The sequence below is a fragment of the Pleurodeles waltl genome, chromosome 4_1 (genome assembly GCF_031143425.1).
Source record: "Pleurodeles waltl isolate 20211129_DDA chromosome 4_1, aPleWal1.hap1.20221129, whole genome shotgun sequence".
Taxonomy (NCBI): Eukaryota; Metazoa; Chordata; class Amphibia; order Caudata; family Salamandridae; genus Pleurodeles; species Pleurodeles waltl.
Window position 1 is genome coordinate 778,346,116 of NC_090442.1, and position 27,924 is coordinate 778,374,039.

Consider the following 27,924-nt stretch of genomic DNA (forward strand, 5'->3'; position numbering starts at 1 on the left):
GAGCCCCACAAGTCACCCCATCTTGGATTCCCCTAGGTGTCTAGTTTTCAAAAATGTGCAGGTTTGCTAGGTTTCCCCAGGTGCCTGCTGAGCTAGAGGCCAAAATCCACAGCTAGGCACTTTGTAAAAAAACAGCTGTTTTCTTTCTGAAAATGTGATGTGTCCACGTCGTGTTTTGGGGCATATCCTGTCGCGGGCGCTAGGCCTACCCACGCAAGTGAGGTACCATTTTTATCGGGAGACTTGGGGAAACACAGAATAGCAAAACAAGTGTTATTGTCCCTTGTCTTTCTCTACATTTTTTCCTTCCAAATGTAAGACAGTGTGTAAAAAAGACGTCTATTTGAGAAATGCTCTGTAATTCACATGCTAGTATGGGGACCCCAGAATTCAGAGATGTGCAAATAACCACTGCTTCTCAACACCTTATCTTGTGGCCATTTTGGAAATACAAAGGTTTTCTTGATACCTATTTTTAACTTTTTATATTTCAGCAAATGAATTGCTGTATACCCGGTATAGAATGAAAACCCATTGGAAGGTGTAGCTCATTTATTGGCTCTGGGCACCTAGGGTTCTTGATGAACCTACAAGCCCTATATATCCCCGTAACCAGAAGAGTCCAGCTGACGTAACAGTATATTGTTTTCAAAAATCTGACATCGCAGGAAAAAGTTACAGAGTAAAACGTGGAGAAAAATGGCTGTTTTTTTCACCTCAATTTCAATATTTTTTTATTTCAGCTGTTATTTTCTGTAGGAAACCCTTGTAGGATCTACACAAATGACCCCTTACTGAATTCAGAAGTTTTTCTACTTTTACTTTTTAGCTTTCTGGGATCCAGTATTGGTTTCACACCCATTTCTGTCACTAACTGGAAGGAGGCTGAAAGCACAAAAAATAGTAAAAATGGGGTATGTCCCAGTAAAATGCCAAACTTGTGTTGAAAAATTGGGTTTTCTGATTCAAGTCTGCCTGTTCCTGAAAGCTGGGAAGATGGTGGTTTTAGCACCGCAAACCGTTTGTTGATGCCATTTTCAGGGGAAAGACCACAAGCCTTCTTCTGCAGCCCTTTTTTCGCATTTTCTTTTTTTTTTAAACGAAATGTTTGCAGTATTTAGGCTAATTTCTTTGTCTCCTTCAGGGGAACCCACAAAGTCTGGGTACCTCTAGAATCCCTAGGATGTTGGAAAAAATGGACTCAAATTTGGGGTGGGTAGCTTATGTGGAGAAAACGTTATGAGGGCCTAAGCGCGAACTGCCCCAAATAGCCAAAAAAAGGCTCAGCACAGGAGGGGGAAAAGGCCTGGCAGCGAAGGGGTTAAAGCACCTGTGAGTAAATGTCTATTTTTTTACCGGCATTTGAGAAAGGCAATCTGCTGAAACACATCACGCTGGGTGTAATGAATGTGGCTGAGAATCCGGAGAGTGCTCCTTTTTGGCTCTGAAGTGGAGCCTGTTTGGTTGCTATATTTCACGTGCATGCCACTTGCACGAAGGAAGCATCTGACTACATGAATGTACTCCCACATGTATAGTAAGCTTTCTTTTATAAGGACACAAGAAAGTAAGTGGCTCTGCAAACGTAAGCATTGTACACCTATAGTTTTAATTTTTGTTTCATACAATTCTCCTCCAGGCACAGGCTATGTTCACTGAAAAAACTACAATTAAAAATGCAGTTATGTTTAGAATTGGTTGTAGTTTAAAAGAGTCTCTTTAATAGTCGAACAGCGTGGACACATCCTTGTAATGCTCCTGCCATGATGCTGTTAATCCTGAATCATCCTATGGCGCAGAGCTCTTTGACGGACCCTTAACACCTGATTTCAGGGGCTTAATGCTACACCTGTCATGACAGAGCACTCACTGAGTTGATGTGGGCTCAGAAAAGATGTGGAGATGCCAGCTGGCACCTGCGACCTACTGGAAGAGGCAGGCAGGCTTTGCATTGGTTCCTTGGGATGAATGGCTTACTCTGCAGATCGGCAGTGCTGGGTGAGGCAAATGGACCCTTGGTTGCGGAAAGGCAGCAGTAGGCAGACCTAGTGCCCAGCAGCATCCCAGGAGTGGATACCATCTACACGTAATCAGCCGCTCGTGATGCTGCTGCACGTCCCTTAAGTTGGCTGCAAGCAGGCCAGAGCCAAGACGTGTGAACTCGACTGGCCTGGGGGAGACCACAGGTGAGTACCTTCATTGACCAGGATAAGTTAGGACTGGCTTCTGCGTGTGCCCTGAGCCACGGTGATGGTGTTGCTCTTTGTAAGGCCCATGAGGTTCTGGGGTGTGCAGTGTTGGGGACTTCTCCCTCAGAGGTACAGTGATGCTTCCCCAACAGAGCCAAATAAACATCAGGGGAAGAAATGTGATGCAGCCCCTTAGTGATACAGGCTCCCTAGACTTCTATGCTTGGGGGTGAACCTGGATAGACGCAGTCACCCTCCCTTCCCCTCGACTAGCTAGGGGCAGCGTCCTTGCACTCTCTGACAGTGGAGATTGAAGGACAAATTGACAATATATTCATCAGCTGTGAGGCTGAATCTTTCAATTGAGAGGCTGCTCTTGGTAGTCTAGAAGAGACACTTTACTGCATGCATTCCTTGTGACCTTGTTAACGCAAACTGTCCATTAAGCTGGGGGGCTCCTCCTAATACAAATATTTGACGTCCCCTTTCTGGCCGGTATCTTGGTGCCACTGCTTTATTCGGGCTACTACTGCCGGCCAACAATACATCACAAGAGCGAAGTAAACAAAGATAAATCGATATATACACGCAGTCACCTAATTATTTAACAGACGCTGCCAAGGTGACTGCCACCATAGAAAAGGAAGAGTCACACTCTGCACAAGCCATACAAGATACAAAATGACCCTTAATATGAAAGTCAGGGATGTGGAGGCCAATGTAACTCTTCTGAAGTAATATCTAGGTAATACCACAGAAAGGATGGCAGAAGCAGAGGGACAGATCACCGAGCTAGAAGACACCAGAAAGCAACTTTGATCCAAAGTAAGACGCCTCACGGCAGAATCTAGGGACTTGACTATGTGGCAGAGGATGTTGAAGGGCACTCCTGTAGAAACAATTTGTAATTCATGGACATTCGAGAGGGAGCGAAGACAGGCGATCCTAAACTCTTCCTGTCTACCTTGCACAGAACCATTGCACCACGGCAGGACTTCTCACAAAGCTTCATATTGGAACAGGTAACATTGAGTCCTTGGCCCATAAACCCCTAAAAAGCCTCCCTCATGGCCGATAAAGGCCAGATTGTTCAACTTCCAAGATCGTGCAGTAAGGTACTGCAGGCGGGTATGCTATGCTATGCTTGCAGGCGAAGGGGAGAAAAAGAGAAATAGATCAAGGTCCTCCATCTGAATGATCCAATGGATGCCACACACTCCCAGAACACACTGATTCAAAATGTGTAAGAGACAGATTCCTAATGCACTCCTCTGGGCGTACCTCGTCATGGTTCCGATTGGAGGCTGATCTGGACACCAGTTTGAAACTAGCATGATACCACTGACAACATCCCCTTATACTAAGACATACTCATATTGGTGTGTTATAGGAAGGGGGAACCTCTCTGCTGTCCGTGGGAGGATATTAAACTATGGCTCCAGGTTGCTCCTATGGTAGGAGCTCCAGAAGTCAGGGCTCCTTGTCCCTAAACCAATATAAACCTTGGAACAGCTTCCCTACAATGTTCATCAGAGCCAAAATTCCCCCACTGCAACACTTCACACTTGTTTAGTCTGGTATTTTCTTAATTAGGGAGGTTATTTGGGTATCTTTCAGCCCAGAGATGCACTCGGCGGGGAGTTGTTTCCATGCCGCTTGATTCAGGGATATAATCCTAGTATCCTGGTATGAACGACAAAGTACCTGTTGTGTAGGAGGTATGGGGAGGGGCACCCCGGGAATGTCTGCTCCTTTTCTGCTACTGGCCTGAGAAAGAGTAAGGGCTGTCTAGGGCTTTTGGATCAACAAATGGAAAATGGTGCTCTTCCCACTTGCAGGTGTCTTGGGAAAGGATGATAGGTAACTCCAAGAGGTGAGAGTGCCTTTGGAGACACAGACTTTCCGATATTTGGGGATCAGGATGGCTCATACCCCAGAGGACCAATACGCTCAAAACATGGGTATGGTTATGCTGGGTCTTTGAGACTCAGTGCAATTCTAGAACAAACTACCCCTCTCAGTTGTGGGCAGGACTGCCCTCAGCAAGATGGTGCTACCCATCCAATGTTTATATGTGCTTCAAAACCCAATGTGCTTGATAGCCAGATCAACTTTTGCACAGCTAAATACAATTTTGATCTCCCTGGTCTGGGTGAGCAACAGAAGCTTGGTTAGCATTGAAACCTTGAAACTGGATAAGGAAAGGGGTGGGGAAGTCTACCTGATCTGTACTTTATGGCAGGCCTACTACAGTACACTGCCTTGTGGTGCGCCGAGGGCCCGAACTGGGAAAATGACCTCTTGAGTGGTCTGGCAGGGGACAATTGGTATGTTTTAACTTTACATGCAGTTACTGTGCTCTTAGAATGCAGAACATATGCTAGGAATTAGAATCCTTGAAGTCAGATGACTAGAGGATCCTGTGCAGCCAGCTATGCTTCATATGTTCTGGAGCTGCCCCTTGCAAGAGCCTTTTGGAACACCGTTTGCACAATACTCTGGCGAATAATGTTGCAACAAGTCTTGCACAATGTAGACAGCTTTGTCTTGGGCCTCTATTAGTGGCAATGAGCAGAGGTGCCACCCACTTTATCAATTTGGTACTGTTATTGGCTAGATGCGTGATCACAATGAGATGGAAGTCAGTGTCGCTACCCGGGGCTACTCACGGTCAGGCAGTAATGATCCAATGGGCTGAGGTGGAATCTGTGTCACTACAATGGGAGGAGATGCAGAGTCTACACACACGCCCCACTGCAGCAGTGTGAGACAAACTCATTCATGCAATCCTGACTGACACAAATCATGACGCCCAAACCCCGTAGATATAGTTAAGGTCCCCAGTATGGGTAAGAGCTGCTTGAGATATGGAGTGTCGTCACTCCCCAAGCGCTGATTTAACATCGTAACCATGGGAACGGCATGCTCACTCAGGCTACGGCAGAACATTCTAAATCCCAAATAGTGCTAACCTATATTAAGTATAAAGTCTCACAGTTGTTCCTTTTTAGGTTGATCGTAGAGGAAAGCAAGCGCCGCTTCCCGACGTGCTGGTATGTATATATGGGGTTTAACAAAGCCCACCTCACACCCATCACTTTGATTTGCTCTTGGGCTTGTCTTTTCAAAATCTTTGGATGTTGTTGGTAAATGCTTTACATTTGCCCCGCCTTGGGGAGCTTTGTTTGCTGCCTTTGGAACCAACCCTACTACATGGACCATTACACGATTGCTGCTATGTTTGACTGCAAGCAAACTACTTCATTTTGGCCCTCTTGTTCACGCTGCTGTTTAAGGAGGACATGGTGCTTATACATTTAATGCAGTGTGAACTTGATCAGTGGTATTTAAGCACTTTGTATGACTACGAGTTAGTCATATTGTTTATTTTGTCTCTCCGTGCTCCATTGCGGACATGCTGCATCGAAGTGTTAAAAATTGCCATCTTGTTTTGTTACATTACATTCCACTTTGTGCCTTTGGCCGTAACCCACCACCTAATTCTATTAAGGACCGGAGGCTTCGGATTATGCTTCTCTCTCTTTACTGCCAAATATACAGCAGCCAATAAACTTTAACAATCTCAAAACTTAATTTCCCAGGAAACCCTGTAGTTCAGAGACCACCAATCATATGTAACCTCAATGTATATTAGTCTCTATCAACGTAGTCCTTCCTCTTTCTTTGCTGCTGCAGCCACAGATAAGTCACCTTCTATGTTTTCTCCTTATGGTGTTCAAGATTTATATTGTGAAATCCTTCAATATTCTCACAGTGTGGAGCGGGCTCTCACGCGTCAGAGTGCTTTGCGCTGGCCACGCTCTTATCGATCGTTTGGATCACGTTGAATTTTTGCCCTGTTTTTCTCTTAAGTCGGAGATTCTGTCTTTCTGGGCGGCAGGGGGGCATGGCCACGCGTTTCAGCTTCAGAGTCTCTATGACTCCTAGACCGCGTTAGCGGGATGAGGACAAGTCCTCTTTCTAAATCCATGCCCGTGCATGTGCTCTCCTCGCTCTTCCGGAATTCCCGATGAGCAAGGTGATCGCAACGCGCAAAGACACAAGACTGAGCTATTTTTAGCCCATTCTCGAACTCATTGTTATTTTTGAGCTCTGGAACGCCCGATGGAGTGAAAAACTCAAATTAAGGCCTGGCCTAGGGAACAAATTGCAGGGGCTCCCTCCACATTATATTTGCTGTGATGTATATATACACATTTATATATTTATATATATTTGTATATATTTGTATTGCTTTTCCCTGCTGGGGCTGTGTTTCCCCTCCTTGAACTCCTTCATACATCCTGTCTGCATAATGGCGTACTACACTGAGAAGGATGAATGTTATCAGGACCATCCCGAGGATCAGGAGGACCATATGGAGGAAAGACTAGTGGAAGCTCTGGGCTACCATGTCCAGGATTCCGTGAATCAGGCTCTGATAAATGCACTAAAACCCTTTGCTCAGCCCCTGAGACGTTTTGGGCACCGCAAATTGAGAGGACGTCCTCTACTTGAATCTGGTTCTCAACTCGACCAGCCCTTGGAAATGGGCGCTGTCCATAGAACCTTTAAAAGACCCTTATCTTCGGCTGATGTTCTGGCAAATATGGCAGCTTCAGTAATGCAAGATCATGGGTCTGACGTTTATTCCTCACTAGAGTTTCCAGACTCAGGTCGGGATGCAACCCCCTTACCTGAGGGGCCACCTTCTTCTGCATCTCATTCCTCTGGCTCAGATCAGGAACATGATGATCCCAAGCTTACAGGCAAGCGCAAACGTAAGGCGCATAACGTCCAAGAGCGCAGCTCTTCTTGTCGGAACCTCTTGTTCGACCCTGAGAACATTATCCATCCTCGGTCTTCCTATTGGATTCCTTGTGAGGAGATGGCACAGTATGTACAAAACCACATCAGGAAGGGTTTTGACCGCGAGGTTCTCAACACGTTGGGTTCTGAATGCCTCCGTCCCTCACTACCTGGCAAGGTAGCAGAGACCCCGGATTTGGATCCGAACATGGCAACGTTTATGAAAAAATTTGCCAAAGACCCTAAGAAGGGACTTGATAGAGCTTGGAAGGGTTGCCAAGACAGGTTGCTAGACATTTCAGGGCCTATCACAAAGATTCTGGAGCTGGCAGTTCAGGCTAAAGAAACTGAATCCTCATTGGACCCTCTGACAGTTCTGGAGTGGGCTCAACGAGCCATATGTCTTTTAGGTAACGCAAACTGTGCTATGTCCACAGAACGTAGACGTTCATTCTTGATGAGACTTGATCCCAAATTAGCAGAATTGGCCCCAATGACGCAGGTCCTTCCGCAAATGGTTTGTTGTTCGGCGACAAATTTGTGAAGGATTTAGGAAAATATGTTACCACCTTCTCAGCTTTAGACAGGGCACAATACTCTATGAGGAAAATGTTCAACAGAGGCCTTTTTGTCAGGGCCGGGCGCTACAGGGGCCGTGCGTCAAGCCAAAGATTCCATCAGGACTCCGGAACGTACCACCAAGGCCAAGGCCATTATTCACGATCAGGATTCTATCCATCTAGAGCCCGCAGAGGTAGAGGATGTGGCTACCGTAACAGAGGCGGTTTCTCCTCTTCAGAAGGCGGTTCCACAGGTGAGAATCATTCAGTTTTCGGAAGTCTTTCTAGGGGGGGGGGGAGATTGAAAGATCATGTTGTAGCCTGGGAACGTGTGTCACAAGATCCTTGGGTTCTCCAGACAGTCAAAGGATACAGGATAGATTTTTATGCCACTCCTCGACAGATGTCGCTGCCTCATCCAGCCCTTTTTTCCCCAGACAGAAAGTCTGACGAAGAAATAGCACGTCTTGAAAGAAATAGCACGTCTTCTGCAGAAGCGCGCTATTTTTCGTACCGACCCTCATCAGACAGGTTTTGTAAGCTCAATTTTTCGGGTGCAGAAGAAAGGGGGTGGGTCAAGGTTGGTTCTCAATCTAAAAGAATTCAACTCCTGGGTCGTTTACCGCCATTTCAAGATGGAGGGCATTCATCTATTGAGAGACCTTATTTTAGAAGGCGATTTTTTAGTGCGGTTGGACCTCAAAGACGCTTACCTTACAGTTCCCATTTTCGCACCTCATCCCCGTTTTCTCCAGTTCTGTTGGAGAGGGGTGTGGTACGAGTTTGCCGTTCTTCCTTTCGGACTTTCCTCAGCCCCCTGGTGTTTCACCAAACTGTTAAGGCCTGTGGTTCAACGCCTCAAGGAAAGGGGAGTACGCCTCATCATCTATCTGGACGATATTTTGATCATGGAACAATCCGAAGAAGCGACCCTTCTTCATCTTTCATGGACGATTCAGCTTCTACAGGGCCTGGGTTTCCCGATCAATCTAGACAAATCGGTTTTGACTCCTTCCAAGGTCATAGAATTCTTAGGTTTTCAGGTGAATTCCATCAAAGCTCAGTTGCTGTTACCTCTGTCGAAGCGAAGGGCCATCAAGAAAGAGTTGAGGAGAGCCCTTGCCTCGCAGACTATATCATTAAAGACCCTTGCTCGTTTAGTGCGTTTGTTAGCTTCTTCGATCCAGGCGATTTTCCCAGGACCACTCCATTATCGAGCTTAACAACGCCTGAAGATTCTTCATCTTCGCAGGGGCTTATCGTATGCAGAACAGATTGTTCTGTCGGACGAAGCCCGGGCAGAGATCAATTGGTGGCTGGCTCACATGGATGCCTGGAACGGCAAAGCGAAATGTTGTATCCTTCTTCGGATGGACAATGTTTCAGCAGTTCAGTAGATCAACCGCCTCGGGGGGGCCAGATCTCAAGTGTTAGTGGAGATAGCGAATGACTTTTGGCAGTTTTGTCTTCGACATCACATATATGTGAAGGCAGAGTACAGTCCGGGTCGAGCCAATCAGATTGCAGATTGGAATTCTTGAGTCCTCAGGGATGGCAGCGATTGGAAGCTGGATCCTCAGATTTTCAACAAATTGAACTCACTTTGGGGTCCTTGCAAGATGGACCTTTTTGCCTCGAGACTCAATACCCATCTACATCACTTCTTCAGCTGGAGGCCGGATCCCTTAGCATCAGGGACGGATGCATTTCTTCAGTCTTGGGAGTCGGGGATGCTCTATGCCTTTCCCCCCTTCATCATGATTCAGAGAGTACTCTCTCAGGTGAGGAGACAGAGAGCGGAATTAATGTTAGTGACTCCAATTTGGAAGCTTCAGCCTTGGTTTCTGTTAGCGATGTCCATGTCATGCGCTTGTCCGATTGCGATTCCGCCGGACCCTCGCCTGCTACTGGACCCAGTGGGGGCTCCTCATCCATTGATATGGGGGGACAATTGTCCCTCATGGCGTGGAGAATTTCCGGAGACATTGGCAAATGCCGGGAGTTTCGGACAATGGGTGGTTTTTCTTGTCCCAATCTTAAGCTCCTTCCACTCACAAACGATATCAGTCTGACTGGAAACAGTGGTTGTGTTGGTGTAGTGAACAAAGTATTGATCCCTTGGGGTCCTCCATTGTTATGATTGTTAATTTTCTTTCGAGTCTAGCAGGTCAAGGCCTAGCTTATAGAACCATTAACAATTTCAGGTCAGCAATTTCAGCAGGTCATCTCCATATAGAAGGGAAACCGGTTGGGGAACACCCGTTGGTCTGTAAATTATTGCGGGGTATCCGCATGATCAAACCCCCTCAGACTAAACAAACTTCCCTTTGGTATGTGGATATTGTTTTAAAGTTTTTGAAATCATGGCCTTGCAATGAAGATCTTTCACGTAAACAGCTTTCGGCGAAGTTAACTATTTTATTGTGTCTTTTGTATTGTCGCATGTACGAGCATTGGATTTGGCAGGTAGAGTATTTACTCCTTCCGGAGTTTCTTTTACTATTTCCACCCGAACAAAGACATCTTCCAAATGTGTTTCTAATCCAGCTTTTCCTCATCATCAAAAATTATGTATTGTGAAATGTTTGAAGGCTTATGAGGAATGTACTAGGGAATTACGTAGAGATTTTCAGGGACAATTGTTGATTTTGTTGCAAAAGCCTTTTGGTCCTGTTTCTGTTGCAACATTAGCGCATTGGGTTTGTTGGATCCTTCAGGAAGCTGGTATAGATATTTCTATGTTTGGTGCACATTTAGTTAGAGGAGTGATGGCTTCTAAATCATTCTCTGTTGGTTCTTGTTTAGAGGATATTATGAGAGCGGCAGATTGATCATCAGATTCGACATTTAAGATATTTTATCATAAACCAATTGTTGATGTAGTGACGACTGTTGTGAATCAGCTTTGAACTAGCATAATCCAAAGCCTCCGGTCCTGACATAGAATAAAAAAACTTCTAGCTTACGCGTCAAGAATTTTCAATTCTATTAAGGACACGGAGGCGAGGATTATCCCACCCATTAGAGAATATGTGATATATGTTTGATTTTTAACAAGGTTTGTTAAAGCAATGTTATTAAAGTTGACATGCCCTCCCATTTGATTTATTTGAATGATTTAGGTACAGGGAACAAGGGAACCAAATCATTTTTGGAGATTGAAGATCCAGTTAAACATGGATTTCTAGGAGTTTGATCGTTTCTTGTCAGAAGTTTTATCCGGTCGACGGCGGATTCCTGTTAGGAAGTTTCAGAGGCTGTCCAGAGTTGTGTGTTCGAATTTCCAGTTCCAATGAGTCAAGTACTGTACAAACTTATTACAAAGAAAGAGGAAGGACTACGTTGATAGAGACTAATATACAGTGAGGTTACATATGATTGGTGGTCTCTGAACTACAGGGTTTCATTGGAGATTGTTAAAGTTTATTGGCTGCTTTATATTTGGCAGTAAAGAGAGAGAAGCATAATACTCGCCTCCGTGTCCTTAATAGAACTGAAAATTCTTGACGCAGAAGCTAGAATTTTTTTTATTCCCGACGGTATTTCTCTTTACTGTTTGTTGCTTTTTATGCTAAGCTTCCTGTGTTTTGTGTGTTAAATATATATTTTTTTGCATGTGTAAAGAAATGGCTCCCTGTTGCAGTTACCCCCCACTTTTTGCCTGATACTGATGCTGACTTGACTGAGAAGTGTGCTGGGATCCTGCTAACCAGGCCCCAGCACCAGTGTTCTTTCACCTAAAATGTACCATTGTCTCCACAATTGGCACAACCCTGGCACCCAGGTAAGTCCCTTGTAACTGGTACCCCTGGTACCAAGGGCCCTGATGCCAGGGAAGGTCTCTAAGGGCTGCAGCATGTCTTATGCCACCCTAGGGACCCCTCACTCAGCACAGACACACTGCATGCCAGCTTGTGTGTGCTGGGGGGGAGAAAATGACTAAGTCGACATGGCACTCCCCTCAGGGTGCCATGCCAACCTCACACTGCCTGTGGCATAGGTAAGTCACCCCTCTAGCAGGCCTTACAGCCCTAAGGCAGGGTGCACTATACCACAGGTGAGGGCATATGTGCATGAGCACTATGCCCCTACAGTGTCTAAGCAAAACCTTAGACATTGTAAGTGCAGGGTAGCCATAAGAGTATATGGGCTGGGAGTCTGTCAAAAACGAACTCCACAGCTCCATAATGGCTACACTGAATACTGGGAAGTTTGGTATCAAACTTCTCAGAATAATAAACCCACACTGATGCCAGTGTTGGATTTATTAAAAAATGCACACAGAGTGCATCTTAGAGATGCACCCTGTATTTTACCCAATTGTTCAGTGCAGGACTGACTGGTCTGTGCCAGCCTGCTGCTGAGACGAGTTTCTGACCTCATGCGGTGAGAGCCTTTGTGCTCTCTGAGGACAGAAACAAAGCCTGCTCTGGGTGGAGGTGCTTCACACCTCCCCCCTGCAGGAACTGTAACACCTAGCAGTGAGCTTCAAAGGCTCAAGCTTTGTGTTACAATGCCCCAGGGCACTCCAGCTAGTGGAGATGCCCGCCCCCTGGACCCAGCCCCCACTTTTGGCGGCAAGTCCAGGAGAAATAATGAGAAAAACAAGGAGGAGTCACTGGCCAGTCAGGACAGCCCCTAAGGTGTCCTGAGCTGAGGTGACTCTGACTTTTAGAAATCCTCCATCTTGCAGATGGAGGATTCCCCCAATAGGAATAGGGATGTGACCCCCTCCCCTTGGGAGGAGGCACAAAAAGGGTGTACCCACCCTCAGGGCTAGTAGCCATTGGCTACTAACCCCCCAGACCTAAACACGCCCTTAAATTTAGTATTTAAGGGCTTCCCTGAACCTAAGAATTCAGATTCCTGCAACAACAAGAAGAAGGACTGCCTAGCTGAAAACCCCTGCAGAGGAAGACCAGAAGACAACAACTGCCTTGGCTCCAGAAACTCACAGGCCTGTCTCCTGCCTTCCAAAGAACTCTGCTCCAGCGACGCCTTCCAAAGGGACCAGCGACCTCTGAATCCTCTGAGGACTGCCCTGCTGGCAGACTGGAACCGGGGCACCCCCTGCTCTCCATTGAAGCCTATGCGTTTTGGGCACCACTTTGAACTCTGCACCTGACCGGCCCTGAGCTGCTGGTGTGGTAACTTTGGGGTTGCTCTGAACCCCCAACGGTGGGCTACCTTGGACCAAGAACTGAACCCTGTAAGTGTCGTACTTACCTGGTAAAACTAACAAAAACTTACCTCCCCCAGGAACTGTGAAAATTGCACTAAGTGTCCACTTTTAAAATAGCTATTTGTGAATAACTTGAAAAGAATACATGCAATTGAAATGATTCAACGTTCCTAATGTACTTACCTGCAATACCTTTCAAACAAGATATTACATGTTAAATTTGAACCTGTGGTTCTTAAAATAAACTAAGAAAATATATTTTTCTATACAAAACCTATTGGCTGGATTTGTCTCTGAGTGTGTGTACCTCATTTATTGTCTATGTGTATGTACAACAAATGCTTAACACTACTCCTTGGATAAGCCTACTGCTCGACCACACTACCACAAAATAGAGCATTAGTATTATCTCTTTTTACCACTATTTTACCTCTAAGGGGAACCCTTGGACTCTGTGCATGCTATTCCTTACTTTGAAATAGCACATACAGAGCCAACTTCCTACATTGGTGGATCAGCGGTGGGGTACAAGACTTTGCATTTGCTGGACTACTCAGCCAATACCTGATCACACGACAAATTCCAAAATTGTCATTAGAAATTGATTTTTGCAATTTGAAAAGTTTTCTAAATTCTTAAAAGTCCTGCTAGGGCCTTGTGTTAGTCCCTGTTAGCATTTTCTTTTAGAGTTTAAAAGTTTGGTAAAAGTTTGAATTAGATTCTAGAACTAGTTTTAGTTTCTTAAAAAGTATTCCAACTTTTAGAAGCATAATGTCTAATACAGATGTGAATGTGGTGGAACTCGACACCACACCTTACCTCCATCTACAGATGAGAGAGCTAAGGTCACTCTGTAAACTAAAGAAAATAGCAATGGGCTCCAGACCTTCCAAACTACAGCTCCAGGAGCTGTTGGCAGAGTTTGAAAGAGCCAACCCCTCTGAGGATGGCAACACAGAGGATGATGATAGTGACTTGGAGGGTGATTCCCCCCCACCAGTCCTATCTAGGGAGAACAGGGCTTCTCAAGCCCTGACTCCACAAATAATAGTCAGAGATGCTGGTTCCCTCACAGGAGGGACCAACAACTCTGAAATCACTGAGGATAACTCCAGTGAAGAGGACATCCAGTTAGCCAGGATGGCCAAAAGATTGGCTTTGGAAAGACAGATCCTAGCCATAGAAAGGGAAAGACAAGAGATGGGCCTAGGACCCATCAATGGTGGCAGCAACATAAATAGGGTCAGAGATTCTCCTGACATGTTGAAAATCCCCAAAGGGATTGTAACTAAATATGAAGATGGTGATGACATCACCAAATGGTTCACAGCTTTTGAGAGGGCTTGTGAAACCAGAAAAGTGAACAAATCTCACTGGGGTGCTCTCCTTTGGGAAATGTTCACAGGAAAGTGTAGGGATAGACTCCTCACACTCTCTAAAAAAGATGCAGAATCTTATGACCTCATGAAGGGTACCCTGATTGAGGGCTTTGGATTCTCCACTGAGGAGTATAGAATTAGATTCAGGGGGGCTCAAAAATCCTCGAGCCAGACCTGGGTTGATTATGTTGACTACTCAGTGAAAACACTGGATGGTTGGGTAACTGGAAATGAAGTGTATGACTATGTTGGGCTTTATAATTTGTTTATGAAAGAACACATTTTAAGTAACTGCTTCAATGAAAAGTTGCATCAGTATCTGGTAGACCTAGGTCCAATTTCTCCCCAAGAATTGGGAAAGAAGGCAGACCACTGGGTCAAGACTAGGGTAACCAAAACTTCCACTGGGGGTGACCAAAAGAAAGGGGTTACAAAGCCTCCCCAGGAGAAAGTGGGTGACACTAGAAACAAAGAAAAAGAGTCCCCTGTAGGCCCCCAAAAACCAGACCAGGTGGGTGGGCCCAGAGACACAACCCAAAACAAAGGTGGGTACCAGGGTAAGAGCTGGGATGCCACTAAGGCATGGTGCCATAACTGTAAACAGACAGGGCACCACACCAAGGACACTTCTTGTCCCAAAAACAAACCCCCTAGCAAAATCCCAGGGGTGACCAGTGTAGCCATTGGGGATGACTCCTCAGACGAGGAGGTCTTCATAGCCTTCAACTGGAAAAAGGGCCCAACAGGTGAGTTGGAGATTCCAGAGGGAAGTAGACACTTCCACCACCTACTGGTGAATGGAATCCCAGCCACTGCCCTGAGAGACACTTGTGCCAGTCACACTATTGTGCATGACAGGCTGGTGTTCTCAAACCAGTACATCCCAGGTGAGATGGCCAGAGTAAGAGTTAGCCCAGACAGTGTCACTGATAGGCCTGTGGCTTTTGTGCCCATAGAAGTGGGTGGGACTTTTAGCTGGAGAAGGGTGGTAGTCAGTACAGACCTCCCCCTTGATTGTCTCCTTGGAAATGACTACCCAGAGGTTAGTCAGAGCCCAAGAGAGGAACTGGTCCAGTGCCAGTCCTCTCCCAAGGATTCTGGAGTGCCTGCCTCTGCAGTAAATGCAAGTAGGCCCCAGAAGAAAAAGAAAAGGAAACAGAGTAGGAAAGGTGGACAACCTTTAGCCAAGGTTCCAGCAAGCCAAGGAGATTCTGCTCCAGTAGGGGAGAACTCCAAAAGTGGCTCTGATAAAGTCCAACCTGACCCACAAGAAGTCCTGGCTAGTCAGGCAACTGTTAAGCCTGAGTGGGTGGCTCCTCAGCTAACAGAAGAAAGAGTGGAAGAAGGGTGTTTACTACAAGATGTGGTAACCCCCCACTCTAATACAGCAGACAGGCACCCTGAACCCAAAGAAGCCTGTAACTTAGCCCCTTCCCTTGTAGGTGAAGAGCTAAAGGTGTGGTTCTGGGCACTGATAGCTGTCAGTGGCCTCTGCTGGGTGTTAGCCTTTATGGCTGCACTATCCTTGGCATGGTGGTCTGACCCCATGCCAAATAGCAAGTTAGGCCCCCTGACCCTGTTGTTCATGGTGGGGTTACTCCAGCTCTGGGTAACCTCTTTGGGTAAGCTAGGGGTGACCCTGGCTAAGATAAGATTAGCAGAGGTGGATACCTCTAACCCCAAAATAGAGAGAATGGGTGAAGACATAAAAAGCACAGACAAGAGGCAGTTCAGACTAAGTCCTATCACTGTGGAAGTGGGTCAGTTCCCCAGAGGGAATGACCTGAAAAGGAGGATGTAAGGCAGAGTAGGCCCTGCAACAAACCAGCCTATTTCCTCTACTCTTCCTCGCCTGACAGACTAGGAAGACTCTCCCAGCTTTGGCTGAGTCTCCTGGCCTGTGGGCTGGGGGGGGCTTGTGTAAAGAAATGGCTCCCTGTTGCAGTTACCCCCCACTTTTTGCCTGATACTGATGCTGACTTGACTGAGAAGTGTGCTGGGACCCTGCTAACCAGGCCCCAGCACCAGTGTTCTTTCACCTAAAATGTACCATTGTCTCCACAATTGGCACAACCCTGGCACCCAGGTAAGTCCCTTGTAACTGGTACCCCTGGTACCAAGGGCCCTGATGCCAGGGAAGGTCTCTAAGGGCTGCAGCATGTCTTATGCCACCCTAGGGACCCCTCACTCAGCACAGACACACTGCTTGCCAGCTTGTGTGTGCTGGGGGGGAGAAAATGACTAAGTCGACATGGCACTCCCCTCAGGGTGCCATGCCAACCTCACACTGCCTGTGGCATAGGTAAGTCACCCCTCTAGCAGGCCTTACAGCCCTAAGGCAGGGTGCACTATACCACAGGTGAGGGCATATGTGCATGAGCACTATGCCCCTACAGTGTCTAAGCAAAACCTTAGACATTGTAAGTGCAGGGTAGCCATAAGAGTATATGGGCTGGGAGTCTGTCAAAAACGAACTCCACAGCTCCATAATGGCTACACTGAATACTGGGAAGTTTGGTATCAAACTTCTCAGAATAATAAACCCACACTGATGCCAGTGTTGGATTTATTAAAAAATGCACACAGAGTGCATCTTAGAGATGCACCCTGTATTTTACCCAATTGTTCAGTGCAGGACTGACTGGTCTGTGCCAGCCTGCTGCTGAGACGAGTTTCTGACCTCATGCGGTGAGAGCCTTTGTGCTCTCTGAGGACAGAAACAAAGCCTGCTCTGGGTGGAGGTGCTTCACACCTCCCCCCTGCAGGAACTGTAACACCTAGCAGTGAGCTTCAAAGGCTCAAGCTTCGTGTTACAATGCCCCAGGGCACTCCAGCTAGTGGAGATGCCCGCCCCCTGGACCCAGCCCCCACTTTTGGCGGCAAGTCCAGGAGAAATAATGAGAAAAACAAGGAGGAGTCGTCACTGGCCAGTCAGGACAGCCCCTAAGGTGTCCTGAGCTGAGGTGACACTGACTTTTAGAAATCCTCCATCTTGCAGATGGAGGATTCCCCCAATAGGAATAGGGATGTGACCCCCTCCCCTTGGGAGGAGGCACAAAAAGGGTGTACCCACCCTCAGGGCTAGTAGCCATTGGCTACTAACCCCCCAGACCTAAACACGCCCTTAAATTTAGTATTTAAGGGCTTCCCTGAACCTAAGAATTCAGATTCCTGCAACAACAAGAAGAAGGACTGCCTAGCTGAAAACCCCTGCAGAGGAAGACCAGAAGACAACAACTGCCTTGGCTCCAGAAACTCACCGGCCTGTCTCCTGCCTTCCAAAGAACTCTGCTCCAGCGACGCCTTCCAAAGGGACCAGCGACCTCTGAATCCTCTGAGTACTGCCCTGCTGGCAGACTGGAACCGGGGCACCCCCTTCTCTCCATTGAAGCCTATGCGTTTTGGGCACCACTTTGAACTCTGCACCTGACCGGCCCTGAGCTGCTGGTGTGGTAACTTTGGGGTTGCTCTGAACCCCCAACGGTGGGCTACCTTGGACCAAGAACTGAACCCTGTAAGTGTCGTACTTACCTGGTAAAACTAACAAAAACTTACCTCCCCCAGGAACTGTGAAAATTGCAGTGTCCACTTTTAAAATAGCTATTTGTGAATAACTTGAAAAGTATACATGCAATTGAAATGATTCAAAGTTCCTAATGTACTTACCTGCAATACCTTTCAAACAAGATATTACATGTTAAATTTGAACCTGTGGTTCTTAAAATAAACTAAGAAAATATATTTTTCTATACAAAACCTATTGGCTGGATTTGTCTCTGAGTGTGTGTACCTCATTTATTGTCAATGTGTATGTACAACAAATGCTTAACACTACTCCTTGGATAAGCCTACTGCTCGACCACACTACCACAAAATAGAGCATTAGTATTATCTCTTTTTACCACTATTTTACCTCTAAAGGGAACCCTTGGACTCTGTGCATGCTATTCCTTACTTTGAAATAGCACATACAGAGCCAACTTCCTACAGCATGTTATAAAATGGACGCGTTTGATTGGATGCTGTTATTCCGACAGCAATTGTACATGTTAAATTGTGTGCTACAAACATTTTTAAAATGCATATTTAATATTTTGCCTTTTACCAATCCTTCATAGATTTTCGAAACGCTCAAGTCTACGTGTTTAGTTCCAATACTTATCAGTAGCCGCCATTGGACACGCTTTTAGAATATATAGCTTATCAGAATTTGGCTTCTGCTTTGTGTGTGTATTTTTGGGGGGATAAATAATTTTGCATATGCCTTAAGTATAAATAAATGTAGGAGAGGGTTCTGCTATACTTTATTTAGCACTTTTTGGTATACAGTGTGTGCTGTACATTTGATTTAATTATCTCAAATTACACATTTTTTTAGTGTTAACTTGCATATTACAACAACTTAAATTGTGATGGCGACGACCTTCCTGGCTGTAGTAGGGTTCCACACCACCAGGACAAAGGTGGCCCCCGGGACTTCACACCTTCACCCTTCCCCCACCACATACATTTTTAACCGCCTGCAACGTTACTCATTTATTTTGTCTCTCCGTGCTCCGTGGTGGACATACTGCATTGAAGTTTTATTAAGTGCAAACTTGCTTTGATGTTGCGTTAAATTCCACGTTGTAGCTTCCCATCACTCCCACCACCTAACTCCCCCTGTATTCCTCTTCCCTCTTTGTTGCTTCTTATGCGAAGCTTACTGTGTTTTGTGCGTTAAATTTATATTTTTTAATGTTATAAAATGAAGATGTTTCATTGGATGCCGTTAATCCGACATTATTTTGTACTGTTATTATTTTGAAATGCGTGATTTCTGAAATATATAATAACTATTAAACGGTGTCATGGAAAAATAGTGACATGACACAAAAACGTAAATAAACAAGGTATCGCCTAGAGTAGCTCTTTGAAAGCTTAGCGTGTTCGGTGCGCTCTTTCTAATATTGTGCGCTACAAATTAAAAGTATATTTCGTATTTTTACTGTGTTGCAATTTAAGTTACCACTTTTGGGGGGCATTTTCACTACTACAAGGTGCTAATACATTTTACGGTGACTTGCTATTTGACACTCCTTTTTTATTATTTATACACACAGGATTCACTTCTAATACATGCATTGTAACAGTTTTATGCAGCAGGCATACAATAACTGGGGATTGAGGTGGTTGTTACAACATTATTAAATGAACGGGTTTAATTGGATGTTGTTAATCCTACACTTTTTGTTTTAACATTGAAGAGTCTTTATCAATGATGTTTGCTATAGGATGTAAGTTGTGAACACGTCCTCAGAGCCAAGCTGGACCCTTAGCTCGCCTCTCCATTTTGATTTGTTAGCTCACCCATGGCTTTCCAGTACAGCTCGTGTATGCTTTAAGAACCCGGCCACACTCGAAACCAACACAGCTTCTTACAGAGCACACACATGAAAATTCTGCTTAAGCACACAATAGCACAAACATGCTTAAGGTTGATCCAGCATGTTTGCTGTGGCACTTACCAATAAAAAAAAACACACAAACTAACACCACAAAATATTAGGCAAAACACCGTACGCGTAGTAATAATAATATATTAGTCACATGGATAACAGTAAACACAGCTGCATTCACCTACACTACAGCACCCGCCTTAAATGAATTCACAACCCTATTTGACGTATTTATTACAAATGTAAATTTTTAAACATGCACTAAGAAACATTTGTGACCTCACCCTAATCATAATGCTATCATTGTACTAAAAGGTGAGTTAACTACTTTTTAGAGTTGGCATTTCCTTTACTACGTGGTGCAAATAAAGTAAATTGACATGGCAACGACCTTCCTGGTTGCTCAAGCAGCAAGGCTTCAAACTACCAGTACAAATAAGGACTCAAAGCCTTTACACCCCACTTTACTCCCGGTTTTGCTTCACTAATGAGCCAGCTGAAAAACTCATGCACTTACAAAAATCTCTGGAATGCACTTCTTAGTTCAAAGAAGACATTTATTATTTCAGGTTGCAAGGTTTGTAAAAGGAGATTAGCATCCTGAAAGCACATGCTTAAATATGGTCACAGCAATTAAATGAAAACATGTACAAATGATTCTCCACCGCAATATACACATAAAGTATATGTATCTATATTATAATGCAAAGCAAATAATGAATTAAAAAATATGCATCACCATGAGGCAAGGGCATCACTGCTTCATCTCCCTCCTATTCAGTATCAGATCGCCAGATCCCAGAATCGATCAAGGAGAGAGAGATCAATTATCCTCACGGGAAGGATGACACACTCCAGCGTCCTGGATATGCCTGAGATCTGTAAACACTCTCTGTCCCCGGTCCATCTGGTCTCGGCCTCTTATACTTTGAACAAACAAGAGAGGACAATTTTAGTCCCTTCCTCTCATTGCAGAAGATAATTTATTGAAAAAATGCTGATTGCTTTAGGCCAGCTTTGAAAATAACACGTCAGGACTTTGCCACAATCCCAAGGGGCCAATTCAAAACAAGACCGTTCCCTGTCATTTGAGTATATTCTTATCAGCATAAGCCTTTGGTGGGAAAGAACACAAAAAATAAAAACGTGTGCACATTGTACAATGTGGAAAACTACTTTCAGCTTTTAACGTGGCAGTGGCTAATGCTAAAATAAAGTCAATAGGCAAAATTAATCTGGTGGTCACTAATGTGACGGTGTGCTGCTAGGCTATGTGCAACATGGAGTTAGTGGTCAAAACTCACATATCATTACACTCCCCACCCCACATCCATTTTTGACCACCTGTGATGTTTTAGCCATAGATTTACATAGTTTAATATAAATTTGTTTTACAAACACAACTCAACAAACTTACAATACATTTAAACAGATTAATTTTATTTCAGTATACAAACACAACTCAGCAAAGTGAAAATACAGAGGAAAAAAAAAAAGAATGCCACAATTAACACACAAACTGTGAATTTGTTGGTTTGATGCTGTTACAAATTCCAAAACAATCCAATACATTGCTGTTATTCAATATATCAGGTAATACTGCACTGATGCTATTCTGAATCTGCTATGTGTAACAGAAGCTTACACCACTACCAAGTTTATTGTATCTACTATATGTGAGGGATGTTTACACTACTACTCTGCTGTAGATAACGATTGCACTGCTGCTATGCTGTATCTGCTTCATAAAGGAAACGTGCACTGTTGCTACCTATAATAGAGTATATATTTATGTAAAGCTTGCATTCCTACCTATACTATGGCCCTCATTATGATGACGGCACCGTGCTGACGGTCAAGGAAAGAGTGCCAGGACAACGATGCCCCCACCGGCCCTGTAATGATGTTTCCGCTGGGTCGGCAGACGGAAACAGTGTTTCCATCCACCAGCCCTGCGGGAAAAAGAGCTTTTACATTGACGCCGGCTCCAAATGGAGCCGGCGCCAATGTGGCAGTGCTGTGGGTGCAGCAGCACCCGTCGCGCATTTCACATTCGGGCAGTGAAATACACAATGGGGCCCCCAAGTGGGCCCAAGTCACCCACCGGTGTAAACCGCCAGGAAAAGGCTGGCAAAAAGAGACTCAATCTGCTTGCAGCACTGCCCTGTCGGATCTGAAACGCCACTACAGCCAGGCTGCCTGGTGGCGGGAGCCTGGCGGTGGAAGCGTTTCCACTGTGGCATTTTCGTCACAGTCATAATAGGGTGGGCAGACGGACCGCCACTACTGCGGCGGTCTGCCGGCCACTGTGAGCCGCCAGATTCATAATGAGGGCCTATATCTGCTATGTTTCTTTACTTTTCAAGCACATTGTTTTTCTCATTTATAAAGTTATCGTCTCCATAAAATACAATAACATTTGTGTTCTCTTTACTCCCTCAATTTCTTTCTCTATTCTATTTTTCTCTACTCCCCCCAAATCTCCACCCCTCTATCTCTATTCTCTCTCTCTCTCTTTCTATTTATCTTTTTCAATCTCTTACTCTATCTTTTTCTCAATTTCTTTATATATTTCTTTCTATCTTTAGCTTTCAATCTCTTTCTCATTAAGCTTTTTCTCTTTCTCTCTATCGAGCTCTCTTCTTTTACTCTCTCTATCACTATCTCTACCTACTCTCTCTCTTACTCCTCATCTCTATCTCATTCTTTCACTTTCTCTCACTTTTTAAATATTTTAAAATTTCTCTTTTTACTCTTGTTCGATCTCTCTCTATTTCAATCTCTTCCTCCTCTCTTTATTTTTCTCTAACTCATCTAATTCTCTCTCTTTCTCGCTACCACTCTCTTTATCTACTGTTCTCTATCTCTCTCACTCTTTTTATCTGACTATTTCTTGCCTCTCTCTTCCTCCTCTCATTCTATTTTCGCTCTATATTGCTTTCACTCTATTTCTGTTTCTTTCTCTATGTCTTTCTCTATCTTTCAAACCCTCTGTATTTATCTCTATTTTAAACTATTTTAGTGTCTCTTTCTCTATCTCTTTCTATATAGTTCTCACTCTCCACTCTCTATTTTACTCCTCTTTATCTCTTTTACTCTCTCTGTTCCACTCCGTTTCTCTTTCTTTGTTTCTCTTTCTTTATTTCTCTTTCATTTTTTCTCTCTTTACCTATTTATCTATACCACTATCACTATCACAATCTTTCTCTCTCTAGCTGTCTTTCTCTCCTGCTCTATTTCTTTCTTTCTCTCCTTCTCATTTTCTCACTCTTTTTTCCTATCTCTTTACTTCTCTATTTTTCTCTCTTTCTCTCCCTCCTCTCTCAGTATCTCCCTCTTCTAACTCTCTCTCTCTCTATGCCCTATCTTCTTCTCTTCCTCTCTTATATTCTCTACCTCCTCTCTCTCTTCCTCATCTCTCTCTTTCTCTATCACTGTTTTTCTTTCTTTCACTTTCTCTGTTTGTCTTTCTCTTTATTTCTCTATTTCTACCCCTTTCACGCTCTTTGTCTTTTTCCATCTATCTCTTTCTATATATCTGCCTCTCCCTCCTCACTATTTCTTTCTTTTTCTCTATCTTTCTCGCTTCTTCTCTCCTTTTTCTATCTTTTTCGGTTTCTCTTCTGTCTTTCTCTCTTTTTTATCTCTCCTCTGTTTCTCTTCCTCTTCCTGTCTCTATGTGTATATATATAGTAGAAGGCGTTTTGCCGAAACGCGTCGACAGACATCACACTCAGGACTCTGTGTTACCTGTATAACAAAATAAATTCATGAACTAAATACGAGCGCATTGGATTTAATCGATTTCGAGATTTGGGAGATACTTGATGGGATCGGTGCAGCCGTCAGATGGCTATCTGTCCATCTGTTGAAGAAATATATATATATATATATACACACACACAAAGCTTCTACTACTGTTATACTACATTTTTATCTACTTCTCTCTCTTTTTCTCTCTCCCCCTTTCTCCTTTTCTCTCTATCTCTATCTTTCTCTTTCTGTTTCTCTCCCATCTATCTCTCTCCCTCCTCACACTTGCTCTCTTTCCTTTCCTCATCTATTCCTCTCTCCCCATATCTCTTTCGCCTCTCTCCTCTTGCTTTAGTTTCTCTCTCCAGCTCTATATTGCTCTCTTTCTATCTCTCTCCATTAATCTCTCATACTTTTTCTTAATATCTCTTTCACCCTCTCTTTCGCTCTCTATTTCTCTCTCTCGCTCCCTTCTCTATGTTACTCCTCTCTATCTTTTTACTCTATTTCTCTCACTCTCTCACTTCTCTCTATTTCTCTCTCTTTCTTTATTTCTCTCTTTGATTCATTCTTTATTTTACCTGTATATCTATATCAATCTCGGTCTCTTTATCTATCTTTCTCTCGCTCTCTTTCTTTCTCATTATTTCTCTCTTTATTATCTCTATTCCTCTATCTTTCTTTCTCTCTTTTCCTCCTTTCTCTCGCCCTCCTCTAACTCTTCCTCTCTCTGCTCTATCTTCTTCTCTTCCTCTCTCTTATATTCTCTCCCTCCTATCTCTCTTCCTCCTCTCTCTCCATCGCTCTTTCACTTTCTTACTTTTTTCTTTCTTTCTCTATCACTCTCTTCTCGTTTTTATTTATCTCTCTTTCTCTAGCTCTATCTCTAGCACTCTATTTCTTACTTTCTCTTTCTCGCTCTCTTTTTCTCTACCTCTCTCTTTCTCTATTTCTCTCTACGTCACTAGCTCTCTCCTCTGGTTATCTTACTCTGTCTTGGTGCTAAGCACTATAGGGAATAGATAAATAATTACACTGCATCACTTTCTGCCATTATCTTTTCATTTACTAATGCCCTCTCGGGATTAACTGACAGGTTACATAACTATATTTTTTTCAAAAAACTAGTGTTAGTTTTGTGAACTCGAAGGGCTATTTTCAACATTTCAATCTAATATCAAAAGTATATTTCTACTAGAGGCTTTTAAACAGCTTACATAATAATTGTATATATTTTAATAATCTATCCTTATTACAATTATAACCATAATTCAAGACAACATATCATCCTTGCAACACTATAATGCTTAATATTTTGGGAACCTTCTAGTTTATTTCTTTTGTTACTCCTCCATAGCTGTATTTTGTCCTTTAAAAAAATATATTAGCCAGCCATCAACTCTAATAATTGTTTGGTAAAAGTGTAATTCTATTTTCAGAATAAAAGTTTAAATTAGATGATATTTTGCTTAAGATAGAAATACTTAAATTATATTCAAAGCCACTGGAAATTATATAGCAAGATAGGACAAGATTAATCACAAAGGAGACCAATTTATATGCAAAAAAGTCAAATTACCCATTTACAATACCAATTGCTCAAACTCTTACAAATGTGAGACCTATTGCATTGAAAATGCTTGTATTATGTTGTTATACTTCGGGCTGTTGTAACACGAGCTCAAACTCTGATAAGAGACGTGTACGACTTGTGCATGAGTGAATTAAGTAACAATTATAAAACATATACAGGCACTGTGTCTTTCATGCTCTGTAATGCTACAAAACTCAATATGAAAGGATGGTGTTTGGATTGGCTTCGGCGGCTGCAGTTTTTCGGCGGTTAATGTACCAAATTTTTGGTAGAATGAAGAATGTTAATTTTTTTCAGGATATCATCTTGATTTTTGGGAAGGACAAAAATAGAAACATGATGATATTTTATAGGAAGTATTGAACATCTTGGTGAACTGGGGGCTGTCAATCAAATATTCCAAATGAAAAAATTGCCATGAAATCTGTCACTTATTCTGGACTTGTGTTATGTAAGGAGGGCATTAAACCCAAACTGTCCTTAGTGGAAGCCATATTTAAAGCACCCCTGAATAAGGATGAGCTAGAATCCTTTTTGGGGTTATCTGAATAGTATGCCAGATATGTAAAACAATTTGCACATAAAACCTATTATCAGACAGATCTAAATTTGTCTGGAGTAGGGAGTACCAGGACCATTTTGATGACATAAAAAATGCTATAGCTAGCGCTCCAACTCTAAACAGTTTCCTTCGGTAGTTGTTGATCATTGTCACCACTGATGCCAGCAGTAAGGGCCTAGGGTGTGTCATGATGCAAAAGAATAGAGATGGGCGAGAAATTACCATAGCTTTTGCCTCACATGCTTTGATCCTAGTAGAAGTACTCCGTGATCGAGAAGGAGAGCCTGGCTTGTGTATGGGCTTTAGAATATTTGAAATCTTTTGTCTGGGGTAAACAATATGTGCTATGTACACAACACAAACCTTTGGTGAAATTGTTAACCACTGAGTGTATGGTTAAGGCATCTATAAGGATTGGCAGAATGTCCGTGAGGTTGCAAGATTAGTTACAAAGTGGAGTATGTTCCAGAAAAGAAGAATGTGAATGCAGATTTTGTTTTTATCTGGAATGGCCTCAGATATTAAAGAATCCATAATGAATTGGTGGGAAGAATTTTGCATTGCCTTAAAACATAACCTGGGTATGCCTGCAATTAAAGGAAAAAGAGTGTAAGGAGAAATATATAAAACATTCTATGTTGCAGGAAAGTATCAGCTATGAATCAAATTGTTGACTAAGTAAGTGTGCTTTAAAACCTGCTTTGAAACACGTGAAAAGTCAGGAATGAATTGACAGGGAATTGATTTCATCATAAAATAAGGGAATAAGTGGTACCCCTTGATACTTTGAATGTGAATATCATCAATCTGTGCCGTGACAGAAATTATAGTATTGTTAAAACAAAGCAGGATGTAAAAAAATGTTGGTGGTCTGAGATGGATGTGAATATAGAGAGGCTGGTAAGGAACTGTACAGCTTGTGCTAATGCTGATAAATCCTTGTCTACTTTGAGACCGTATATGTGTGAGCCTAACATTCTTAAGAAGCCAGGGGATATAGGGGCAATTGATATCTTGGGCCCAACGGGTGCTTAATCTAAGTATATTATTGCACAAATAGACGTGTTTTCAAGATGGCTGATATTAAAAGTGGTAAATAAAGTTGTTACGGATGAAGAATTAAACTTCATAAATGGAGTGTTTGCTGAAGAGGATTTACTGACGCAGGTAACAAGTGATAATAGGGTACCGTTTACTTCTAGTAAAGATAAATGCTACTTTTAAAGAGTAGGCACTGAACACTATACCACGTACCTCTATAATCTCAGTGGGAACAGAATTATTAAATGAATTAATACAGTGCTCAAGTGTGCTATAAAGCTTGCTAAGAGCAGTAATGAGGACTGGGAGTTGTGAGTGAAGAAAACTATCTGGATTTCCAGGACTTTGTTTAATAGTGTGTTGGGGGTTACACATTTTGACGTCACATGTGGTAGAAGTGCTAGGACTCAATGTAATCCTGACTGGTTGGAAGTAGACAATAGGAACAGTGTGTCCGTTGATGAAGTAAGGAAAAGGATTAGCAATGCCCATATCAAATATAAAGAACAATATGATCTTCAGAGAGGCTCTTGTAAGGCTAATGTAGAAGTAGGAATGTGGGTCACAGTAAAGAAACCATGGAAAGTACACAAGGAGAAATTCAGTATTGCACTCCTATAAGAATTGTTAAGGCCCTTCTGAATGCTGTCCAATTAAATAATGGGATGGTTTGGAATTTGAAAAAAATAGCAATCTTAAAAGGGAAACCCTGTGTGTAAAGGAAGAAAGGTACTGGAGGAAAATGTATGGATTGGGTTGAATTAGAGTTGAATCGCAGATAAACAAACAGAGGGCAATAAATGAGCAGTTTTTTTGTTTAAAAAAATATATATATTTATTCATTTTATAAAGATAAATAACACAGAACGTTCAATGAACAAGAAAATCAAAACGATATTTCCAGTGGTCCCGTGTTATGCATAATTACCGTTATATAGCTCAGAACAGCCAATAAGTGTCATAAGGATTATCTACCTCACATCCAGCTATACATCACAAGTTAAAATATCATCAATATTAGTATAATCTCAGTAATTAACACAAAATCAGTGACAATTCTAAGTCAAACAAGCGTTCATGAGCAGAGAGCCATATCAGCGGCCATCAGGAAGAAAGGGGGTGAAGGGCGGGTAGATAGGAGACGCAGGAAAGTGGTTCAGTCATTCTTTTATACATATCTATCTTGCCTCTAGTGAATAGTTATGACAGGTAGAGTGACAGTAGACGTAGCCCAATGGAGTTGTATCCCGAGTCTCTCACTTCAGACTCCAGGAAGGAACGCAACGGAGCCCATATATCCCTTGGCCGAGAACCCTCAGGGGTCAGCTCCCTAAATATCATTAATTGTTCCTGGCAAAATGTGGCATCTCGGAGCCAGTCCGATCCGCGGGGAGCACGGCCGTGGCCCCAGCACATC

General features: G+C 43.4%; 1 protein-coding gene across 3 annotated transcripts in view; it reads right to left on the reverse strand.

The window, feature by feature from the left end:
• LOC138288162 (arylsulfatase A-like) overlaps nt 1-27,924 on the reverse strand; it is a 234,653-nt gene that overhangs the window by 164,366 nt on the left and 42,363 nt on the right. For 2 of the 3 annotated variants that reach the window (XM_069229471.1, XM_069229469.1), the window contains exon 2: nt 20,297-20,483. The exons of the other annotated variant lie outside the window; for it this stretch is intronic. The gene's annotated coding sequence lies outside the window, so the exon portion shown is untranslated. The remainder of the gene's footprint in view (nt 1-20,296; nt 20,484-27,924) is intronic. 3 annotated transcript variants of the gene reach the window in all.